Source organism: Prunus persica, chromosome G1, assembly GCF_000346465.2.
Source record: "Prunus persica cultivar Lovell chromosome G1, Prunus_persica_NCBIv2, whole genome shotgun sequence".
Classification (NCBI taxonomy): domain Eukaryota; kingdom Viridiplantae; phylum Streptophyta; class Magnoliopsida; order Rosales; family Rosaceae; genus Prunus; species Prunus persica.
In genome coordinates, this window is record NC_034009.1 from 9,398,800 (window position 1) to 9,423,142 (window position 24,343).

Below are 24,343 nucleotides of genomic sequence, written 5' to 3' on the forward strand. Positions count from 1 at the left end.
CAACTAAATCTCAGAGAGTGACTCAACAAAGAGATCATATATAACAACCTCAATAGAAGTGCAAGGAATCCAACAATGATAATGAAAAAATTAATCACACCAAAATGCACAGCATGCTCCATCTGCTTCAGTCACTAAATTCAAATTTCCTCAAGATTTTCCCCACAAAATGACATCTATGTGAACCCATAAACTAGACACAATAAAGGATGAACAAAAACATTAAAGAATGAACATTGCACTAGAGTTAGCAGCTGCAAACATAAACTATAATCTAGAGTGCTTAAGCAGAAAAATCACATAGACTGAATTGATTGAAAGTCTTGTGTTTACGATATTGTTGACCTTATTCTTGTGGAGGGCTTTGATGGGTCTACATAGAGCTGAATAGCTGACAAATAAGGAACATAGTACATAACAGAGTCACTCCCATTTTGTGACCCATGCACCGTACGCACTCCAGTCCTTGAAAGACTCCCATAAATCTCCATGTACAAAGTAGGGATGTAACTCTGGCTCATGAGTCCTCCATCTCCTCACGCTTGTCTATCCATCACCAAAATGGGACCTCATGAGAAAAGCATGTATAATTACAGTAACAATAAATATTATACCAGGTGAAAAACTTGAAAACCCAATATGTATAATTCTTCAAGAAGAAAACTTTAACTAAAGTTAGAAAGACAAGTTGTATTGAGCTCAGTTTGGAGTGTTTAGAAGTGATAAAGATAACCCAATACTCATAGTACTTTCTCATCTTCCTCTGATTTTAAAAATAAATAGTATACATGTACACATACATGTCTCTTCTTCAGTTAGACTCTCATAGTACTTTATAAATCTCTCCTCTGAAGGTGAAATAACACACAAGATTCAACAAAATGACAAGACAAAAAAAAACATAGAAAATACAAAGAACAGAAAATAAATAAATAAATAAACCCAGGAGATTTGTACCATTCCAAAACCCTTTATCTGTTAATGCCTTTGTAAAAATTTACAATTTAGGTCATACACAAGAATTCATATAAAGCAAATCGAAGATATAAATTGTCACATCCCGGGATCAACTCCGCCGTAGCACGATATTGTCCGCTTTGGGCCCCCCTCTCTGCCCTCACGGTTTTGTTTCTGGGAACTCACGAGCAACTTCCCAGTGGATCACCTATCCTGGGATTGCTCTAGCCCCTAAGTCGCTTAACTTCGAAGTTCCTACGACTCTGAAGCCAGTGAGCTCCCAAAAGGCCTCGTGCTAGATGGATGCGGGGTGCACATATAAGGCACATCACCCCCTCTACGTTGGTTGATGTGGGATCTTACAATCCACCTTCCTCAAGAGCCGAACGTCCTCATCGGCACACTCGCACCACACGGCAGAGTGGCTTTGATACCAAATTGTCACATCCCGGGATCGGCTCTGTCGTAGTACGATATTATCCGCTTTGGGCCCCTCTCTCTGCCCTCACGGTTTTGTTTCTGGGAGCTCACGAGTAACTTCCCAGTGGGTCACCCATCCTGGAATTGCTCTGGCCCCCAACTCGCTTAACTTCGGAGTTCCTACGACTCCGAAGCCAGTGAGCTCCTAAAAGGCCTCGTGCTAGATGGATGCGGGTGTGCACATATAAGGCACATCACCCCCTCTCCGTTGGTTGATGTGGGATCTTACATAAATAAGCTACAAATCAAACATAACCCAAATGAAAAGTAATCCCTAATCTTCAGTAACAAGGACAAAAAGGGAACTCAATTACCCGATTGCAGATATCGAAGATGAGCAACTCCAAATCAGAGCGAGACAATGGTCTGCATCTGTGCAGTGGCGTGTGACATCGAGTAGGCGGCGAGGGCGGTCCTCAGATGCCCAGCCCTAAAAGTTACTGATGAGAGAGAGACACAGAGAGAGAGAGAGAGAGAGAGAGAGAGAGAGAGAGAGAGAGAGAGAGAGAGAGAGAGAGCTTCAAGCTTCTGCCATGAAGGCTTGAGGGATGGTTAGAGTTTAGATTTCGTGGGTCTTTGATGGAATTTTGGGTTGTGACGATAGAGAGAGTTTTTAGAAGATGTACAGAGCTTGTCAAATATTTAGAACATTTCAGATTTTGAAAGAGAGGGAGTTTCTTTTTTTTGGTCGAATGAAAGGGAGTTTTTCCAGCAAAAAAATTGGCTCTTTTTTTAATATTAATTTTTGGCCCTTTTTTTTATTATAGGAAAGTGATATAGTTTTGACAACATGCGATGCGTGTTGTTGAACTAAATATACAACAACACGCCAAGGTGCGTTGTCAAAAATATCTCTAAATTTCGTTTCAACAACGTGCCGTAAATACACGTTGTTAAACTCAATGTACTACAACACACTATTGCAGCATGTTATGAAAGCCCACCCTCCACAACGCACAACCTATGCACGTTGTTAATGACATGTTGTTGTAGAACATTTTTCTTGTAGTGCGTGTTACCTATAAGTTAGGAACATAAATTACAAGACTACCTATAAATTAGGAACATAAATTAGAAGACTACATATAAGTCAGATACAACATTAGACAAATAAAATTTTATGTTACCTATAAAAATTAGAACATAAATTACACAACGTCGAAAATATGAAGGAAAAAAAACACGTATATACCTATGCAATAGGACACCGTAAACAAATGCATTTTTTCCTTTGTCAAAATATTTAGAGTTCGAAGGAGCATGATTGTAGGTAAAAATGTGATTTTTGATGGCGGTCCAAATGATTAATAATAAGGAGGAGCGCTTGACGGCTGAAGGGGCGTTGGTGGATGAGGTTCGTCGTCTCATTGCATCCAATGATCGTTTTACTGTTTAGTATGTTTCTCGTAGTGCTAATGGTGTTGCACATCGGATAGCGTGATTTACTCTCTGTGATAATGGTCTATCGTTCTAGATGGAGGTCTTCTCTTTGGCTAATGGATTTTGTCCCATATGATTGGGCTGTGTTGAGGCCCAAAAAAGTCCATGGTTGGGCCCAAATAAATTTTCAGCCCAAATACGATAATTTATTAAACAAAGTCACATATCAGAGTACATGAGGGCCAGTCATATACAAGTCACAGCCCACGTACCATGCTAAACAAATAATTTGTCATGCTAGGAACTGGGGTAAGGCTATAAAATACAAGCCCATGATAAAATAAACACCGTGTCCCTCTCTAAGGACAATAAAATTAGACCGTGCCAAGCAACATGCCACACCAAACAGGAAATTATTGTTTCACGCCCAACCACGCTACAAGCCTAAGTGGGCCCAAGCCACTCAAATGCCCGGAGCTTGCTTGAGTGGGTTGTGGTATGGATTGTAATAAGTTGTCATGAGGCCCATTAATGGACCAAGAAATGGAGGTCTCGAGTTGCTTGAGAGCCTCGGAACCCATGCCGTTTCTTAGGCCCAAATATGTGGGTAAGCAGGAAGGAGAAAAATAGCCCATTTGTAATGACCCAAACCTAAAATTCATATTTAATTAGTAATTTATTATGCGGAAAGACAATTTTGCCCTTGGAATAAATTATGAATCCAAAGTTGACTTTTTGACCGAAAAGGAATTTGACAATTCCACATACGCCGTTGCGTAGAGCACGTTGACACGAGTTCATAGACACGAAGTGGACTCGAATCGGAGTTTTAACGAAGAAAATACGATTAAAATATCACGAAGAGCAAAACGGTAGTTAGGAAAAATCAGATTTTTTATATAACCTCAGCTTCTCTCCCTCCCTCTCTCTCTCTCTCTCTCTCTCTCTCTCTCTCTCTCTCTCTCTCTCTCTCTCTCTCTCTCTCTCTCTCTCTCTCTCTCTCTCTCCCTCTCCCTCTCCCGCTGTCCTCCAGCCGTCACCTTCCAAGCACCATAACTCCCTCCACCGACCACCTCTACACCTGCCGTCGGCGCCAACAGAACCAGCTCGGTTCCCTCTTCAAGCCCCGACCACTCTCCGCTGCCAGCCGTCGCTGTAGTCGCCCGAATCCATCCAAAAACAAGTCGATTTTGTCAAAACTTCAAAACGTTCGTTCTCCTTCAATTCTCCTCCAAATTTGTCGAGTAAGGTATGGATTTCTACCTATTTTCCATGCTCTAGCTGATGGTTGGGTAGGTTTGCGTTGATTTTCACCGTAGCTAGCTCATTTTTCAAATTGGACATTCGGCCGACTTTCGGCCTCCGTGTTCAGCCACTTCCGGTCAGTTTTTGGGGTTGGTACAAGAACAAAAGTGGTTCCAAATATGGTGTTATACCTAGGATAAGAGTTTGGAGCCTTGGTTTTGCGATTTTCCGGCGATGCGTTATCGCTTTGGACACCCATCGCTGCCGGCGTGTGCGGCGGCGCGTGGACGAGGGTGGTGCCATGACACTGTGTTCTGATGCGATCCTTAGGTCGTCACGAGCGAGTAGGAATTTGCGGATCTCAATTTGGATACCGTTTGAGCCTCGAACGGATTTTCTATATTGTGCGATTATCGGGTTCAATACTGTTGAGCCGTTGGATCGTAATCAATTTTAGATATGTTATTCGAGATAATTTTAGAAACGTTTAGGATACGACGGATTATGAATCGAAGTCCCGGATATTCCGAAAACGCGAACCCTAGGGCGAGGGTTTCGAAATTATGCGATTATAGAATTGTGATCGATCCGACCGTCCGATTGACACCAATACCCTCGGGACATGTGTCATAGATATATTGGACCTTCTAGCGGCATCCGGATCATATTGTGAGGTCATGAACCCGTGGGGTTCCGGATTGACTTTTTGGACCTTAGCGCTATTTGAGTCACAAGATACCGCTAAACTATCCCACGTGGAAGGAAAGCTGTTATGGGCATAGGGATCACTTTAAATTGATGCACGTACTTTTAGGAGCCGGGGGTAGGATTTTTAATTTAATACTATATTGTATTAATAGAATATTATGGTCATTGAATCAGGCACCCGGGCACCAGTTGACCCGCAGGAGGGACCTTCAAGAGGTCCAGCGAGCTCAGACTATCAGTGAGTGGACTCTTTGTTTTAATAAATGAATTTAAGCAGTTCAGTTTCAGTTATCAGCTATTTTATTCTGTAAAATATTTTATGTTGCATGCTGTCAAGTGAAATTTCCTTTAAAGCATATAGGAAAAGATATTCTCGTTAATTATCAGATAAATGGCAGCATAATTTTAAAGGTTACAGAAAGGTGATTATTCAACAGTTTTGCTTCAGAAACTTTATATTTTCTTAAACCACCTTGTACCCAGATATTAAATGCTGCCTTCAGATTATATTTGTTGCCTTCGGTTTAGTCAGCATGCTTGACAGTTTCCCCACGAGTTCCTTGGTACTCGAACTCGTGTGGAGCAAGTAATGCGGATAAAGGTGGACTACGGTTCCCTGAATCCTGCGAGTTGCGGCTCGGACTGACCTCGTGTCACTGAGACCTGCGAGTATGTGTCACCCATGGTGATGCAAGGAATTGACGGATATAAGGATTTGACGAAAATAGGGTACACCTAGGTGATAGTTTAAACTGTTTTCAAATGTGTATAGTTATATACATGCATTGATTTTCGAAATACAGAAAATAAGCTAGTTTGTATAACTGTTTTTACAGTGGGATTAGTATGTTCATATGGTAGTTTCTAAGCTTTGTTTTTGGGTCCACTCACCCTTTTTGTTGTTTTGCGCCCCCAGGCAGTAGACGTGCACAGGAATCCACCACCGGGGCCACTTCCCATCTTCCACGCCCTTCTTTGATGTAGGATTTGTATTTTGTACAAAGATTCACTCTTTTGTAAATTCTTAGTAGTCGCTCTGATGTTTTGCCCTAGACTGAGCTGTGAACTCTTGGCATGTGTATATATATGTATGTTGGCAGTTGGTTGTATATATATATACTTGTTTTGACAGGTGTAAATGTTTTGGTATTGAGCCAGTTACAAGGAAAACTCTGTCGGTTTTTCGGTAAAAGTCAACCTTGTTATTTTTATCGTGTTTTGTATAGAAGGTCAAATAGGTCATTTGTGCCCGACATTCGTCAGGTGTCGGACACGCCTAGGGTCTGGTTCGGATTTCAAAGCGGAATTAGGATCGGGTCCTGTCAACTTGGTATCAGAGCATTAGGTTTAATTTCATGTAGACTTCGCACTTTGTGCATCCTCGTTTTCCTGAAAATCTGTTTCTTGTGACAGTAAAGATGGGCCCTAAGCGTGGTGGTGTCCGTAGAGGGACTAGACAGTCGTCCCGACAGAGGGGACAGGATCCCCAGCTCGGGCAGGAGGAAGTTCCTGTTCCTACACCGGTACATGAACCGGTAGAGCAATCTGTTGTTGGAGGTTCGTCAGGAGCCGTACCTGCTGTGCCTCCTATGCAGGGACATTATATAATTTATACTTTAAACGACGTCATTTTAATATGTAAGTCGTCTATTATAATTTACAACGTTTTCAATTTCTTAACCCCGACGTGGTTTTTCAGTCGTCTTTATATCAAAATATTCAAAATAAATTTAAAATTAATCCGAAAAATGAAGCGTCAAAATAAACGGCGTTACGTTCAGTGTTTCCGTCGTGGAATATTACATTTACGTCGGTTCTTGTAGAACTTTCGCCATGGTTTTTCTTTCGACGTTTTAAAGAGCGCACTCTCTAAAAATTTTCGCGCGCCCTAAATTTTTTAGATTTGCTCTTATTCTTATACTTCTAACCCTGAACCCTAAAATTTTCAGATTTCGCGCAACATAACATTTCGCTCTCTCACTTCTGCTCTAATTAAAAGTTGCACTCTCCAGGCTCCGTCGAATCTGTGAGCTCGTCCAACCTGTAAGTACAAACCCTATCTTCCCCTTGTAAATTCATTGAATGATATTAGGTTGTTTTGTTAAAGGGTTTTAGGTATATGCTTTGCGATCTGTTAATAATGTGCTTATAAGTATGGGTTCATGGATTTTCTGTTTAATGGGTTCATGGATTACATTATCTATTATGTTGAATTGGGAATGGATTTAATTTTGTCGGATCTTTTAATCACCCTATGTTATGTTGAATTGGGAATGGATTTATTGTTTTCATGCTTGGTTTCATGTATATGTTGGTTTCTTGCTTGGTTTCATATATATGTTGTGTTCTTAATGGGTTTTGGGTTCTTGAAAATAAACTGAGACACGACGCCTTTTTAGGCATACGACGACGATTTGTATTACTTATACACGACGGTTTTTTCATAAACCGTCGTTTGTATTACTTATATTAGACGACGTCTGTTGAAAATCCGTCGTCTATATATGCCAAATACGTCTGTTTTTGTTTAAAACCCGTCGTCTCTATTGTGTATTACTTGCTATTAGATCTTTGTATAATCTGCTATAGTGATGGTTATTGCCTGTATTTTCACTTTATTATAGATAATAGGTTATAGTGTCGGAGATGGATAAGTCATGGATGCACTCGGATAGAAGATCGAAGGCATATGAGTTTGGGGTGGAAGCATTTTTGAACTTTGCTGTAGAAAATCTTCTAACTACAACACATATCCGTTGTCCATGTGTTAAATGTGTTAATTTGAAGTTGTTTGGGGTTGGAATTATAAGGGATCACTTATACTTTAATGGAATTGACCAAAGCTATAAGAATTGGACATTTCACGGGGAACCTTGGGAAGCAACTACTAATGCTAGTAGAAATGTTGAAGAAGATGATGGCCATAGTAGGTACAGTTTTGTGTCCGAAGAAATTGATATGGATGATAATGATTTTGGTGATTTTGGTTCCGATCCGTATGAGTTTGCCAATGTGATTGGGGATGGAGATCAACCAGTGTACCCTGGTTGTAGAAAGTACACGAAGTTATCGGCATTAGTGAAGTTGTATAATTTGAAGGCAAAACATGGGATGAGTGATGTATGTTTTACAGAATTATTGATACTTCAAGGCGATTTGCTTCCAGAAGGAAATACAATACCAACCTCTATGTATGAGGCTAAAAAGACTTTGTGTGCATTGGGGCTGAGTTATGAGAAAATGCACGCATGCCCCAATGATTGCATCTTGTATAGGAAGGAGTATGAGGATTCAACTAATTGTCCTACTTGTGGTATCTCAAGGTGGAAGGAAGGCAAAGATTCAATCTTGAAAGAGGGTGTGCCAGCGAAGGTGGTGTGGTATTTTCCTCCAATTCCAAGGTTTAAAAGGATGTTTCAATCACATGAGATAGCTAAGAGTTTGACTTGGCATGCTGCTAGAAAATCAATTGACGGTCAGATGTCTCATCCGGCGGATTCCCCGTCTTGGAAACTTCTTGATGATAAATGGCCTGAGTTTGGTAATGAGCCGAGAAACTTGAGATTGGCTCTTTCATCTGATGGATTCAATCCCCACAGTTCTCTAAGTAGCAGATATAGTTGTTGGCCGGTTATCTTAGTTACATATAATCTCCCTCCATGGATGTGCATGAAACGAAAGTTCATGATGTTAACCTTATTGATTTCCGGTCCTAAACAACCCAGAAATAATATAGACGTCTACTTGGAGCCTTTTATTGATGATTTAAAATCTTTGTGGGATGGGATTAGAGGAGTGTATGATGCACATAATGGAGAATACTTTACACTCAGAGCTGCATTAATATGGACAATTAATGATTTCCCCGCCTATGGAAACTTATTTGGTTGTGTTGTTAAAGGATATAAAGCTTGTCCAATATGCGGCGATGATACACCTAGTCACAGGTTGAAAAATGGCCACAAAATTTGTTACATTGGGCATAGAAAATGGTTACCAATCAATCATCCATATAGGAGGCAACGTGCAGCTTTTAATGGGAAACCTGAATATGGCATACCTCCCGAGCCATTAACCGGAGAAGAAGTGCTGCATATGGTTGAAAATGGTGACAGAGTTTGTTGGAAGAAGAAATCAATATTCTTTGATCTCGAGTATTGGAAATACCTTCCTGTGAGGCATGCCCTAGATGTTATGCACATTGAGAAGAATGTTTGCGATAGTATCATTGGTACATTGCTGGAGATCCCTGGAAAAAATAAAGATGGGATTGCTGCTCGATTAGATTTATTGAACATGAAGGTCAAAACTGATTTGCAACCCGAGTATGGAGAAAGACGTACTCGTTTGCCTCCTGGGCCTTGGAATTTGTCAAGAGCAGAGAAGAGAGAGGTTTGCAATTCTTTCTATGGTATGAAGGTCCCTGAAGGTTATTCTTCAAATATTAAAAAACTTGTATCTTTACAAGATTCAAGACTTCTTGGCCTTAAATCACATGATTGTCATACCTTAATGCAACAATTGCTCCCTGTGGCAATTCGTTCTGTTTTGGAGAAGCCTGCAAGGTATGCAATAACTCGTTTGTGCTTCTTCTTCAATGCTATATGTGCAAAGACTGTTGATGTTTCCAAGCTAGATAAGTTGGAAGAAGATGTAGTAGTTACTCTATGTTTGCTTGAGAAGTACTTTCCTCCTTCATTCTTTGATATCACGGTTCATCTAGTAGTACATCTTGTCAGAGAAGTTCGTCTATGTGGGCCAGTATATTTTAGGTGGATGTATCCGTTTGAAAGATATATGAAAGTACTGAAGGGGTATGTTCAGAATCGTACTCGTCCCGAAGGTTGCATTGCTGAGCGGTATATAGCTGAAGAAGCGGTAGAGTTTTGTACTCAGCATTTATCTGATGTTAGTACAGTTGGAGTGCCTTCAAGCCAAAAGATGGGACTTTCAAAGCCATTATCATGTTGCACAGTGAGCGTAGTTGATCAGGACCTGTTGAATCAAGCACATCTATATGTCTTGGAGAATACGGAGGAAGTCCTACCTTATATCGAGTACGTATGAGTTTTATTCTTTAAGTTTCCATTTTAAATTATTTCTTATGTTTATCTTCTATATTTGGGACCGTAATGCTTGAATTTTTCGTGTCATGTAGGCAACATATGATCCACATCAAGACTGCTTATCCAAAATTTAGAAAGAGAACAAAGTGGCTGCAGGATAAGCACAATAGCACTTTCATTCAATGGCTACGCTTCAAGGTATATGTTGTTGAATAACATATTTGTCTTTTAATTTTCTTCTTATTTCTATATTAGATTGAATTAAGATATGATTAATTTGCAGGTTCAAAGTGAACTTGAGGAAGACAATCATGGCGTATCAGAAAATTTAAGGTGGCTAGCAGCTGGTCCAAACATGGCAGTGCCATTATATAGGAGCTATCTTATTAAAGGTATTAAATTCAATATCAAGGCACAAGATGATGTGCGGACACCTCAAAATAGTGGAGTTTATTTACTTGCACATACCATGCAAGTTGCTAGTGCCAAGGATAAAAACTCAATTCTCTCAAATATGGGTTTCTATGGTGTCATTCAAGAAATTTGGGACCTTGACTACCAAAAGTTTACAATCTCAGTCTTTAGGTGTGATTGGATAGATAGTTCTGGTCTTGTAGTCGACGAACTTGGATTTACCCCTGTAGATTTGAGTAAAATTGGACATAGGAATGACCAATTTGTTTTGGCTTCTCAAGTCAAACAAATATTTTTTGTTGACGACCCGATGCATCGTGGTTGGTCGGTAGTGTTATCAATGCCTAATAGAGAATATAATGATGTTATTGGTGATGAAGTCTTAGGTGATGTGATAATTGAGTGTTAGCCATTTACAAGAGGGATGCCAAATGTTGACACATTTGATGAACTGGTGGGTGAGTTAGGTGGTCAAAATATTCGAGATGGGTGTGAAGATATATGGATTGAATGATGCTTATGTAATTGGCAGTGTATGACATTAATTTTGTAATATATTGTAATGTGATTTCTTCACTTTCTACGTTCAAATAAAACACGACGTTATTGTGAACCAGTTATTCAGCATATTTACCGACGTCTTAAAGCAACGTAACAATGAAGAACCACGACGCTATTGTGAAGCAATTATTCAGGATATCACGTCGGGGAAGGATTAAGAATCGCCATGTAATTCAAAATAACACGACTCCAATCCCATAATACCGACGTCTAAAAAACGAGATATATAATCTGAACGTTAAAAATACGACGTCATCATACATTTTCCACGTCGCAAGTTCTTTTATAAACGAAGAGGAACGAAATGAATTCCGATGGTAATTCATTATAACCGCCGTCTAATATCAATTAAACGACGTTATTTGTAATACGGCTCTCATCATAATCAACGCCGTCTATATGTTCTGTAATACGGCTCTCATTTATTTGGAACCGACGTTGTTTAGAAGTTCAACGTCGTCTATATTAATAAGTGCGTTGTGAGTAATGAATACATATAAATACAACGTCGACTATATAAATGCCACCGACGTTGTTTTGCATTTCAACGTCAACTATATAAATACATACGTCGTAAATAATGACACTGACAACTATTTCTACGTCATCTTTTTTAGAAAAATCGAAGTGGAAAATTTATTTCACGACGGTTGTTTGTAAATAAGAGACGTAGTAGATTTCAATAACGTCGTCTTCTCATGTATTTAAAGACGTCATATTTTTTCTTGTCGTAAAAATTACATTTAACGGCGTAGTGTTTTAGTTGTCGTCGTTGTATGTCTATCTTGCGGCCTTGTTCTTTTAATATGTGTCATATTTTTCCCTTTTAACGACGGTGATTTGTTTGAGTTGGTCGTCTATTCTCATCCTCGACTATTTTTTAGAACTTTAGCAGACTAAACACGTCTGTTTTTATTTGTTTTCGACGTTTTTTTATTTAACAACGTCTAATATTTATCGTCGTTGTTTGTTTCTGAAAATAGGACGTATACATTTTGTAATACGACTCTCATATATTTGTAATCGACGTTGTTTCGTTGTTCAACGTCTACTCTATAAATACATACGTCGTAAATAATGACACTGACAACTATTTCCACGTCATCTTTTATAGAAAAATCGAAGTGAAAAATTTATTTTACGACGGTTGTTTTTATATAGGCGACGTAGTAGGTATCAATAACGTCGTCTTCTAATGTATTTAAAGACGTCATATTTTTTATTGTCGTGAAAATGATATTTAACGGCGTCTTGTTTTAATTTTCGTCGTTCTATGTCTATCTTGCGGCCTTGTTCTGTTAATATGTGTCATATTTTTCCTTTTTAACGACGGTTTTTTTAGAGAGTTGGTCGTCTATTCTCTTCCTCGACTGCTTTTTTAGATCTTTTTGCAGTACAAAGACGTCGTTTTGTATTTGTTGATGACGTTGTATATTTTAACAACGACGGTGATTTAGCGTCGTGGTTTATGAGGGAAAAGATGACGGTGGATTCCACGACCATTGAAAAACCGAATACACGACAGTGATTTACCATCGTCTTTTTTCTTTTTTGTAGTAGTGGTAGTGGAAATTCTCAATTATTATTTCTATATCAATAATGTATTATGTTATATTATTAATCCTATTATGATATTTTCACGAGAAATAGCTCAAAATACCACCTATTTTATAATTTTTTGTGAAAATACCACATTTTCCCAAAATTTTTAAAACTACCACCTATAAATACATCTTTATTGTCCACTAATTGCACCCATATCACATTTTCATAAATTTGGTTCTCTCTCAGCTCGCTCAGCCCCCTTTTCTCTCTCTGTCTATCTCTCTGTCTCTCTCTACTCTCTCTCTCTAGCGCAGCTTTCTGTCTTTCTCTTTGCTCTAGCGCAGCTCTCTGTCTCTCTCTTTGCTCTAGCGCAGATCTGTGTCTCTCTGTGCTCTCTCTCTCTAGCGATGTCTGTTCATCGAAGCTTAACTCCTCTGTTCACATCCAAAAGGTACGGTTCATCATCATTTTCTTTGGGTTTATGGGTTTCTTTGAAGTTGGTTTAGGGTATATAGTTTCTATGAAATTGGTTTGGGGGTTTCTTCGAAATTGGTTTAGGGTTTAGGGGTTTCTCTGAAATTGGTATAGGGTTTATGGGTTTCTATGAAATTAGTTTAGGGGTTTCCATGAATTTGGTTTAGGGTTTATGGGTTTCTCTGAAATTGTCTGATTATGATGATTCCTTGTTTGAAACAGTGAAGGAGTGTGATCTTTATTCTTTGTTCTTTGTTTGAAACTGTTGTTATTTTGTTGTTGTTATTGGTATCGTATTGCAATTTTATTACTATTTTATTATGGTTTTATTCCCGTTCCATTGTGGTTTTAATGGTTTTGGCGATTTATGCAATTGGATTCTGTGTTTGTTTGTTGTTTTGTTTCATCCAAAGAAGGAAAATTGTAGGTATTCATTTATAGTCTCTTCATTAGGCACCCTTCGAAGATCACATATTACCGACTCAAGCTTGCGATTGAGGCTTTAAGGGGGGAGGCATATATATGAGGTAAATATGATTATGTCAGTGAATTGAGTTCAGTCTTCACTTATCACTTGGGAATTCACTGTGCTCCTTAATTATGTCAGGAAATCTTTTATATGAAGATGCAGACATCGAAGCTGTGCTGGAGGTGCTTTATATGGTCATCCATCCATTTTGATAGAGCTATTTGGTTTTTGTATTCTGTGTAGCAAGGTGAAATAATTTCCAGGGTCTTCGGCCATGTTGTATATTGTGAAATGTAATATTGTACAGTCGATGGTGGTGGCTAATTGCCTTACATGGCACATAAACTGTTTCCATTTTTGGGTTTTGTTTTCGAGTTGCAATCGTGGTTAGCATACTTATTCTTTAGATTGTGAAGTTCAACTACTTTGTACTGCTAGATATATAAACATACTTGCTCTTTATGGAGGTATAACAGTTTACTTGTTTGAAACGACTTGTTCGTTTCCACTGACTTCTACTCTTTTTTGTATCCATTTTTGACATTTGGTCCGTGTAGTTTTCTTCATTTTTCTGTGCTCAATCCAATCATATACATAACACAAAATTTGCATAATGGGTAGAAAACTTAAAGGTCAAAAAATGGACATATGGCAAAACTGAAAAACAGAGGAAGTGCATAATTCGTTTTTGCCTAAAATGCAATAAAATAGTGATACCTTGGTGATACAGTAGCGATATAGTAGCGATAAAAGGGTGCTAGAAATTGCTGTTTGTGTTTATTTTGGGTTTCTTGTTTTCTTTCATTTCATTTACTTATCTTGACTCATTACTAGTTAATAATTGGAGGATTACGAGATTAATTTGTGTCAATTATTAATACAAGAATTACATATATGAAGATTAAGCCGAACAACATCCATATTTTAGATATGCAAAATAAATCGCCACCGAACCCTAACAATACTATCCCGTGAAGGGAAAACCAAGGCTACACTTTCATATCGCTTCATAAAAAATTTGACATCATCATCGTCCTCAATCTTTATGTGCTTCCACTCATTCGAGGCCACCAAAACTGAGAATTTTAAGCAAACATTGTCTTCACTGCAGTTTGTATTACCAATCTGATGCACACGATCTAACAGTATCGTGGAACTATTAAGCCTTTTGAGTCACCCCCTTCGTATTTGCACATCTTCTTTGAGGTTATCCGTTTTCCATTATAACAAACCAGAATAACAATTGTCTCCATTTCTGACCATGACAAAACAACATTTTATTACCACAGTACAACCACAATAACCAGGCAATAAGCAGACAATACAGTAGCAATATAAATGCAATATAACCACAATATAATAGCAATATAATAGCAACATAACAACAATACGACAACAAAATAATAGGAACACAACAGCATCCACTACATCAAATGAAAAATCCCAAGTTTCAAGATTCACATATCCAGATCAATCTAAATATAATTGGTAAAAACCCAGATGGATAAGCATGAAGATTCAAAAAACCTAATCGAAAGCAATTAAACCCAAAACCAATTTAACAGAAACCCAAGCAATCAAAACAAAACAAATTTCACATAATCCCACAGATATTAAGAAAATAACCATCAACCCTACCTTTTCGAGGTCGACGATCCAGTAGAGCTTCAAGGTTGCAAGTAGCTATTCAGAAGACATATCTAAAATATAGGGTCGAGCAAGGGGTTCGTGATTCAGAATAGAGAGCGAGACAGAGTTGCGCGTGTGAGAGAGAGAGAGAGAGAGAGAGAGAGAGAGAGAGAGAGAGAGAGAGAGCTGCACTAGAGAGAGAGAGCAAACAGAGACAGAAAAACAGAGAGAGAAAAAAAGGGGCTGAGTGAGTTGAGAGAGAACTAAATTTCTGAAAATGTGATATGGGTGTAATCAGTGGACAATAAAGATATATTTATAGATGATAGTTTTAAAATTTTTGAAAAAAAATAATATTTTTACAAAAAATTATAAAATGAACGGTATTTTGAGCTATTTCCCTATTTTCACCGGATTCAATCCTCTTTCTATAGATAACGACGAAGCCCACTAGCACGCATGATTATGTACAGGAGGCCGACAGAAGAATATAAGTATAGATGACGACAAAAACCCGCACCAGCCGCCCCGTGAGCCCGAGTGGGTCCGTCGCCAATAAAAGCTGAAGACTTTGGGGTGAACAAGCTATATAGATAGCACTGAGCAATAATTGAAGAGAGAGAAAGCTGAACAAAAGAGAGACGGAGGAGATACTTTCACACTAGGACTTTTAAACTCCACTTAACTTTTTTCATTTCTCTAGCGTGTCACACACGCTAAACAATTACCAACCTTTTGTGGCCTTTTAATTACAATGCAATTCAAACTAAATTTGCCTATATAATGGGGGACGCGTGCCAGCACGATTCAAAGTCAAAAGTCAAGTGCCAATGGCGAAGAATTTTCCTGATGACCGTCAGCCTCCGCAGAATTTGGGGAAGGTCCCTAAGGTGCAGATCCAGAAGCAAGAAGGAAGCATCACGGTGAATGTACGTGGGAATGATATTCAAGCACCAAATGCCAAAGACATTGGGGTTTCCAACTTTAACAACATAACTGATCACACCGGCCATGGCGGCGAAGGATGCACAGCCGTCACCAATCGTGAATACAACTTTGATAACAATAAAATTGTTGGACCAGGAAGTGAGCGTGTTGGGATCCATAACTTTAACAACCGTACACTCCTCAAGAATTCGAATGACGAAGACGATGCATGCAGCAGCGGGATGGTCGAGTGATCAAGGCTATATAATCTGTTCTTCCATTCCATGCTTTAAAGTTTAACTTTAATGTGTATTAGGTAATTCGGAAAATAAGAGCTGATACAAAGGCTGAGGGCTTGTAGGGCTCTTTTTATGTATAATTAAGAATGTAGAATTATTGTTATTATCATTACTATTATTACTCAGACTATATTAATTCCTATGACAATCCTTTTAAGCAAATCTGCCCAGAAACGGAAACAGAACATTGACAATGAAAAGAAAATCCATTCAAAGTTGTCTTCTTCATTGGGTCAAGATCAAATGAACAACTGTTACTTTTCTTCTCGTTCTAATTGGGTCAAGATTCAAATTTGTCTTCTCGTTCCAAAAATTTGACAAGTTATGAGTGTTTGTTTTCATTTTAAAGTGTACGTATTTTAACTAAAGAAAAAGAACGATTCTGGCATACAACGACACCTGAGTTTTTTTTTTCTTCCAAGTTTTAGTATGTGGGGGACATTGGTTATGCTATGATTATCTAGTTGTTGTCATTTCTAACTTAGGGTTGAAAACCAATGTCTCAACATAGACACATCTAAGTGTAGGAAATAATAGTGCTAAAATGCTATAAAATAAACAAATAAATACTACAAACAAAACAAATTTTTACAACAGTAGTATGTAATTAAAAGAACCTTAATTGAGTCGAGGCAAGTGTTAGACACTCTGACCTTAAGACGAATTACGCCCCACACTGGTGCTTATGGTTCACTAGCGTTCGCCTCCCAGGATACAACGACTCCCCTCCTTATGAAAGAAGCACTGCAATTCACAAGGAACTTTGAACCAAAATTATGCAGGAAACTCTCTTTATGCAAACTCTAATGCTCTCTATATATGAAAGTATGTATCTAGAGAATTGATTGAATTCCTTAAAACTGCAGGAGGATTGCTCTATTTATAGATGATGAAATACCCTTTCCAAAAAGGTATCCCAATCTGAAAAGGCAAACAGTGCATCCTTTGGTCTTGAAGAGTTGTCACCCCAAACAATGTATCCCTTAGTTTGAAGAGTTGTCACCCCCCAATTGAAGATGTCTTTACCCAAGGGTCATGTCTTTAACCCAATGGATTTTATTAATTTCCATTCAAATAGAAAATTAATATTAAATATAATATTAAATTTCTCACAATCCCCCACATGAATGGGAATTAGTTTCAACAATATGCAAATGATAATGCAGACTTAAAGAGAGTTCCTATTAGAAGAATATGGCATCTGGATAGGTAGCTTTTGGCTTTGAACCTTCCATAGTGAAGTACTATCGGATTTACTTGGCTAATCAGTGAACGTGATGTCTTGAACTGTTCAGCCGTTTGTGTAAACCCAGACAATAATACTCACACAATACCCTTCTAGACATATCTGGTTCGATCGGTTGTGCCCGTTTTGGCCCTGAGCAACTCCTGGCATTCATAAGTGCTTTAGAGAATTTAGCCCTAAAAATTCTCATGGAAACGGCCCTATTTCACACTTATATAGGTGATTTCCTATTGGTAATATCTTCTCATATCTTACTCGGATAATCAAGGTATAGGAATCATTAAAAGCATAGCTTAACCTAAACACATTTCATACAACACTGTATCATCATAGGATATGGGTAGGAGAATATATCTCTTCAGTGTTATTTTTGAGTTATCATAATTTAGTTGTCCCTTTTGAACCTAGATCTTGGGATCTCCAGTCAACTAGGTTGGGTTTCCACTATGACTACTCATTTGACATGGGCTTTAACCCCATTCCCCTCGATGATCTATAAACTTGTTCTCCGTTCAAACCTTTAGTAAATGGATCCGCCAAATTATCTCTTGACTTTATGTAGTCAATGGTAATTATTCCACTGGAGAGCAGTTGCTTAACGGTGTTGTGTCTTCGACGTATATGTCGAGACTTGCCGTTGTACATATTGTTTTGTGCCCTTGCAATTGTAGATTGACTATCACAATGTATACATATAGCAGGCACAGGTTTTGGCCAACATGGAATAACTTCTAAGAAATTACGTAGCCATTCAGCTTCATCACCAGCTTTATCTAATGCTATGAACTCAGATTCCATAGTAGATCTAGCTATAATAGTTTGCTTAGTAGATCTCCATGATATAGCCGCACCTCCAATTGTAAAGACATATCCACTTGTAGAATTGGAGTCTTTAGTATCAGATATCCAATTAGCATCACTATATCCTTCAAGTACAGCTGGATATCTTGTATAATGCAATCCAACATTTTTGGTGTATCTTAAGTATCTTAGAACTCTGACTATAGCTTTCCAATGATCCCTTCCAGGATTACTAGTGTATCTGCTTAATTTATTAACAGAGTAAGCTATATCAGGCCTTGTGCAATTCGTAAGATACATGAGACTACCAATAATACGAGCATATTCTATTTGTGATACACCATGACCTATATTCTTCACAAGATTAAGACTTGGATCATAAGGAGTTCTTACTGGACTAGTATCATACTTGCTAAACTTCGCAAGTATTTTCTCAATATAATGTGATTGGGATAAAACTAGTCCATCAGATGTTCTAGAAATTTTAATTCCTAGAATCACATCTGCTACTCCCAAATCTTTCATGTCAAAAGTTTTGGTCAACATTTTCTTGGTAGATTTAATCATCCCAATATTGCTACCAATAATTAACATATCATCAACATAAAGACAAATAATGACAAAACCATCTTGAGTGCTTTTCATATAAACACATTTATCACACTCATTGATCTTGAAACCATTTGACATTAATGCATTGTCAAATTTCAGATGCCATTGTTTTGGTGCTTGCTTTAACCCGTACAAGGACTTAACAAGCTTACATACTTTCTTTTCTTGTCCAGGAACAATAAACCCTTCAGGTTGTTCCATATAAATTTCCTCATCTAAATCACCATTTAGAAAGGCCGTTTTCACATCCATTTGATGTATCTCAAGGTTATGCAATGCTGCAATTGCAATTAACATTCTTATTGATGTTATTCTCGTAACTGGTGAATATGTGTCAAAATAATCCAATCCTTCTTTTTGTTTATAACCTTTGACAACAAGCCTTGCCTTATATTTGTCAATTGATCCATCAGCTTTCATCTTTCTCTTAAAAATCCATTTATAACCCAATGGTTTATTTCCAGGAGGAAGATCCACAAGTTCCCATGTGTGATTCTGCATGATGGATTCAACTTCGGCATTAATAGCCTCTTTCCATAAAAGAGCTTCAGGAGAAGTCATGGCTTCTTTGTAAGTTTGAGGCTCATTTTCTAACAAATAAGTTAGAAACTCAGGACCAAAGGATTTGGTTGTCTTAGCTCTCTTACTACGCCTGGGTTCATGTCCAGGTTCTGGTTCTGCAGTCTCTTGGTCTATATTTTCTTGATGACTTTCTTGGTTATCGCTATTAACAGTATCTAAAGTTCTTTTAAGTGTATTTCTTTCTTGTGCATCCTTATAAGGAAATACATTTTCAAAGAAAGATACATTCCTTGATTCAATAATCGTATTCACATGTACATCTAATATATCAGATTTGTGTACAAGGAAACGATATGCACTACTGTTAATGGCATAACCGATAAATATACAGTCAATAGTTTTGGGTCCTATCTTAACCTTTTTAGGGGTTGGAACCGCAACTTTAGCTAGACACCCCCACACTTTCAAGTATTTATAGGAAGGCTTGTGACCTTTCCATAACTCATAAGGTGTTTTGTCTAACTTTTTATGAGGCAATTTGTTGAGAATGTAATTAGCAGAAAGTAAAGCTTCCCCCCACAAATTCTGGGGTGCTCCAGAACTTACTAGCAATGCATTCATCATTTCTTTTAAAGTACGATTTTTGCGTTCAGCAATACCATTTTGCTGAGGTGAGTATGGGGCAGTAGTTTGGTGAATAATTCCGTGTTGGGAACAAAACTCACCAAAAGGTGATTCATATTCACCACCTCTATCACTTCTTAATATCTTTATTTTCCTGCTAAGTTGATTCTCAACTTCACTTTTATAATGTTTGAACATTTCTATGGCCTCATCTTTGCTTCTTAGCAAATATACTTGACAATATCTTGTACAATCATCAATAAAAGTAATAAAATACTTTTTACCACCTCTAGTTTGTACAAATTTCAAGTCACAAATATCACTGTGAATTAATTCTAGAGGTTCTGTACTTCTTTCTATAGACTGGAATGATGATCTAGTTAGTTTTGCTTCAACACAGGTTTCACATTTATTATGGAAATCAATATGAAACTTAGGTATTAGTTCCATGTAATTAATTGACGCAAATTTGTTCATAATTACATGCCCTAATCTTCCATGCCACAAATCAGATAACTCAAGCATATAAGCAGAACTAACTTTATTATTATTAACTTTGTGTACAACAGTCATTACATTCATCTTGAAGAGTCCATCAGTAAGGTACCCTTTCCCCACATACATTCCATTCTTTGTAAGTACAAACTTATCAGACTCAAAGACTAGTTTGAACCCATTCTTGCTAAGCAGTGATCCAGAAACCAAGTTCTTTCGGATCTCAGGGACGTGAAGTACATTATTGAGAGTGACTTCCTTTCCAGATGTCATCTTTAGAACTATTTTCCCTTGGCCATGAATTTTGGAGGTGGAGGAGTTTCCCATGAATAAAGGCTCTCCTTGATCATTTGCTGCATAGGTAGAAAACATCTTCCTTTCAGAACATATGTGGCGTGTAGCTCCAGTATCCACCCACCATTCCTTGGTGTTGCCCACCAAGTTCACTTCAGACACAACTGCAGAAAGATTAATATCTGACAAGTCAGTTGAAAGCTTGTCTTCTTCAGTCATGTGTGCCTCAGTCTTGCCCTTTTTCTTTTGGTTGCCTTGTCCATTTCTACTTCGGCAATCCACAGCTCGATGGCCTTGCTTATTGCAATTGAAACACTTTCCCTTAAACTCCTTGGATTTCTTGGAGTTCCCTTGACTTGAGCCTTCTCCAGAGTGCTTCCTCTTCTTGTTATTTCTTGACTCTTTTTCCACTATGTTAGCCTTAGCTTCCATTATGGATCCAGACTTTTTGTCAGCACGGCGATTGTCCTCTTCGATCCTTAGCCTTACTATCAAATCCTCAAGTCCCATCTCCTTACGCTTATGCTTAAGGTAGTTTTTGAAATCCTTCCAAGAGGGTGGTAATTTTTCAATGACAGCAGCCACTTGAAAAGACTCACTCAATTCCATCTTTTCTGCATGTATCTCATGTAGAATGAGTTGCAGTTCTTGGACTTGACTTATGACAGTCTTGGAGTCTACCATCTTGTAGTCAAGAAACCGACCGACAATGAATTTCTTCATTCCTGCATCTTCGGTCCGATATTTCTTATCTAGTGACTCCCATAAAGCCTTGGCCGTCTGAATTGGACTATACACATTGTATAGTGCATCACTTAAACCATTTAGGATGTAGTTCCTGCAAAGGAAATCCGACTGGTTCCATGCATCAGAAGCAGCAACTGTTTCTATTGTATCACCAGGTCCAGGAGGATCTGCTTTCAGGATATGAGCCAAATTCAATGTGGTGATGTAGAACAACATCTTTTGTTGCCATCTCTTAAAATCCATCCCATTAAATTTTTCAGGCTTCTCTGCATGATTATGGGATGAAGGCAACACTACAGCAGGTGCACTTGTCTTCACAGAAGGACCCACTTTCTGTATCTCATTCGACATTTTCCTTCATTGAGTGAACAATCTCAATGTCAATAAACAAATATTTGGTAGTCTTTAATAGATAATGAATCACAATAGTGTGTTACAACAAAACACACAGAAATAAATAATACAATACCGATAAGAAGTATAGCAAACGCAATATGCAATTTATTCAAGAGAATAGTAATGCAGAATGCTATATTTCACAGATACAGTGAATTTAATGTATGTAGATAAATATAATCAGAATTTATAAACAGAATAATAAAAAATGATGCCAAACAGAAAATAGATTCCAAATAAATAAATAAAAACGATGCTGTATATTTAGACTTTGTCTAACAATAGAAACAGAAGGCAATCAGTGTTTGTGGCAATCTTTATTGAAAGGTCCCAATTATTATAACTTAGCTTTGGTTAACTTCGAATTGTATAAAACAAAGGAAACTAACAGGAAACCAATTCAATAGAATAAACAACTAATAAAAAGATGTTTTGCTGTTTGTACCAAAATCAAACCTTTTGCAGCGTTTAACAATTAAAAACACAGATTAAAGTATATAGCAAGTAACACAAATAATTCGTCTTAAGATTGTAGGAAATAATAGTGCTAAAATGCTATAAAATAAACAAATAAATACTACAAACAAAACAAATTTTTACAACAGTAGTATGTAATTAAAAGAACCTTAATTGAGTCGAGGCAAGTGTTAGACACTCTGACCTTAAGACGAATTACGCCCCACACTGGTGCTTATGGTTCACTAGCGTTCGCCTCCCAGGATACAACGACTCCCCTCCTTATGAAAGAAGCACTGCAATTCACAAGGAACTTTGAACCAAAATTATGCAGGAAACTCTCTTTATGCAAACTCTAATGCTCTCTATATATGAAAGTATGTATCTAGAGAATTGATTGAATTCCTTAAAACTGCAGGAGGATTGCTCTATTTATAGATGATGAAATACCCTTTCCAAAAAGGTATCCCAATCTGAAAAGGCAAACAGTGCATCCTTTGGTCTTGAAGAGTTGTCACCCCAAACAATGTATCCCTTAGTTTGAAGAGTTGTCACCCCCCAATTGAAGATGTCTTTACCCAAGGGTCATGTCTTTAACCCAATGGATTTTATTAATTTCCATTCAAATAGAAAATTAATATTAAATATAATATTAAATTTCTCACACTAAGTTAGGAAACCAATGTCCACACATACCCAGAGACAAAGAAAAGGAAGACGAGGAGAAATTTGAAACGATAGAATCTTCGCCCGTAAGAGAGTTGAAATGGATTTCGTCTGCAGAAGTGTAGAGGGATTTTTCAAATTAAATGTTGATGGTGTAGCGGATTTTGCAACTAGTTCAGGGAAGAGCTGGTGCGATTGCTAGGGATCATCATGGAAATTTGGTTGGGGCAATTGCTATGCCTCTTATCTTAGCATCCATTCTTGCTATTGAGTTCTGTGCTCTCAACATTGGTATCCACTCCGCCACCTCTGGTGTGGCTACTCTGCCTCCTTTTGTGTGGCTCTTTTCCTTTACTTTCTTTTTTTCCTTTCGAAGGCCCTTCCTCTCTTGTATTCTCTGATGCAGGCCCATAAATCTTCTACTTTCTCCTCTGAACTTCCTCGCCCTTTGTTCAGTATGTTTCTCGTAGTGCTAATGGTGCTGCACATCGGATAGCGCGATTTACTCTCTGTGATAATGGTCTATCATTCTAGATGGAGGTCTCCTCTTTGGCTAATGGATTTTGTCCCACATGATTGGCCGGATCAAATTGTTTTTTCCTTATGAATCAAGTTGTAATTCTAGCATGTGTGGTAGTCTATTCCCTACTCTAAAGTTTTATCCCATGTAGTTTTCTTTGGAAAAGTTTGAACGAGGCAACTTCTTACATGTCAACTTTTAGTGTTCTGCTGTTGAGTTGAATGACTTATTCCTCGAACCCTCTCTTATCAACCCAAACAACCTCACAACCACTGCTTGCACTTGCGGGCAATCCTCTCCTCTCTTACCACTTCCATCAATTTCCGTCCACAAAACCATTACGTGTGCTTATGTGGTATGGGCATTTTAGTAATTTTAAAATATTTTGGTCTATTTTTTATATTTAATTTGAATTTTAAAGTTTTTTAATAATTAAAATTACTAAAATGACCATGTCATGTCAACACACTTAACGATTGTGTGGACGGAAGTAGTAAAGTGAGAAAATTTCAATTTTTCATGAGATAAAGTGAAATCGAGAATTCGTTTTAAAGAATAAAACAGTAATTAAGCCAAGATAAATCCCTACTATTTCATTTATGTTGACCTGGGCTAGAAAAAGGAACAAAATTACATCAAAACACAACGATATCCCCAACCACACAATTTTTCCACACGAGAGTGAATTGTTTTTGGACTATCAAAATAAGACAAACCTCATACCAAAAAAAGATAAAGAAAGACGAAGACCAAAACCACCCCACCCAACCTCCCATCCCATCCCTAGCTATTGGCGACTGCACCCACCTA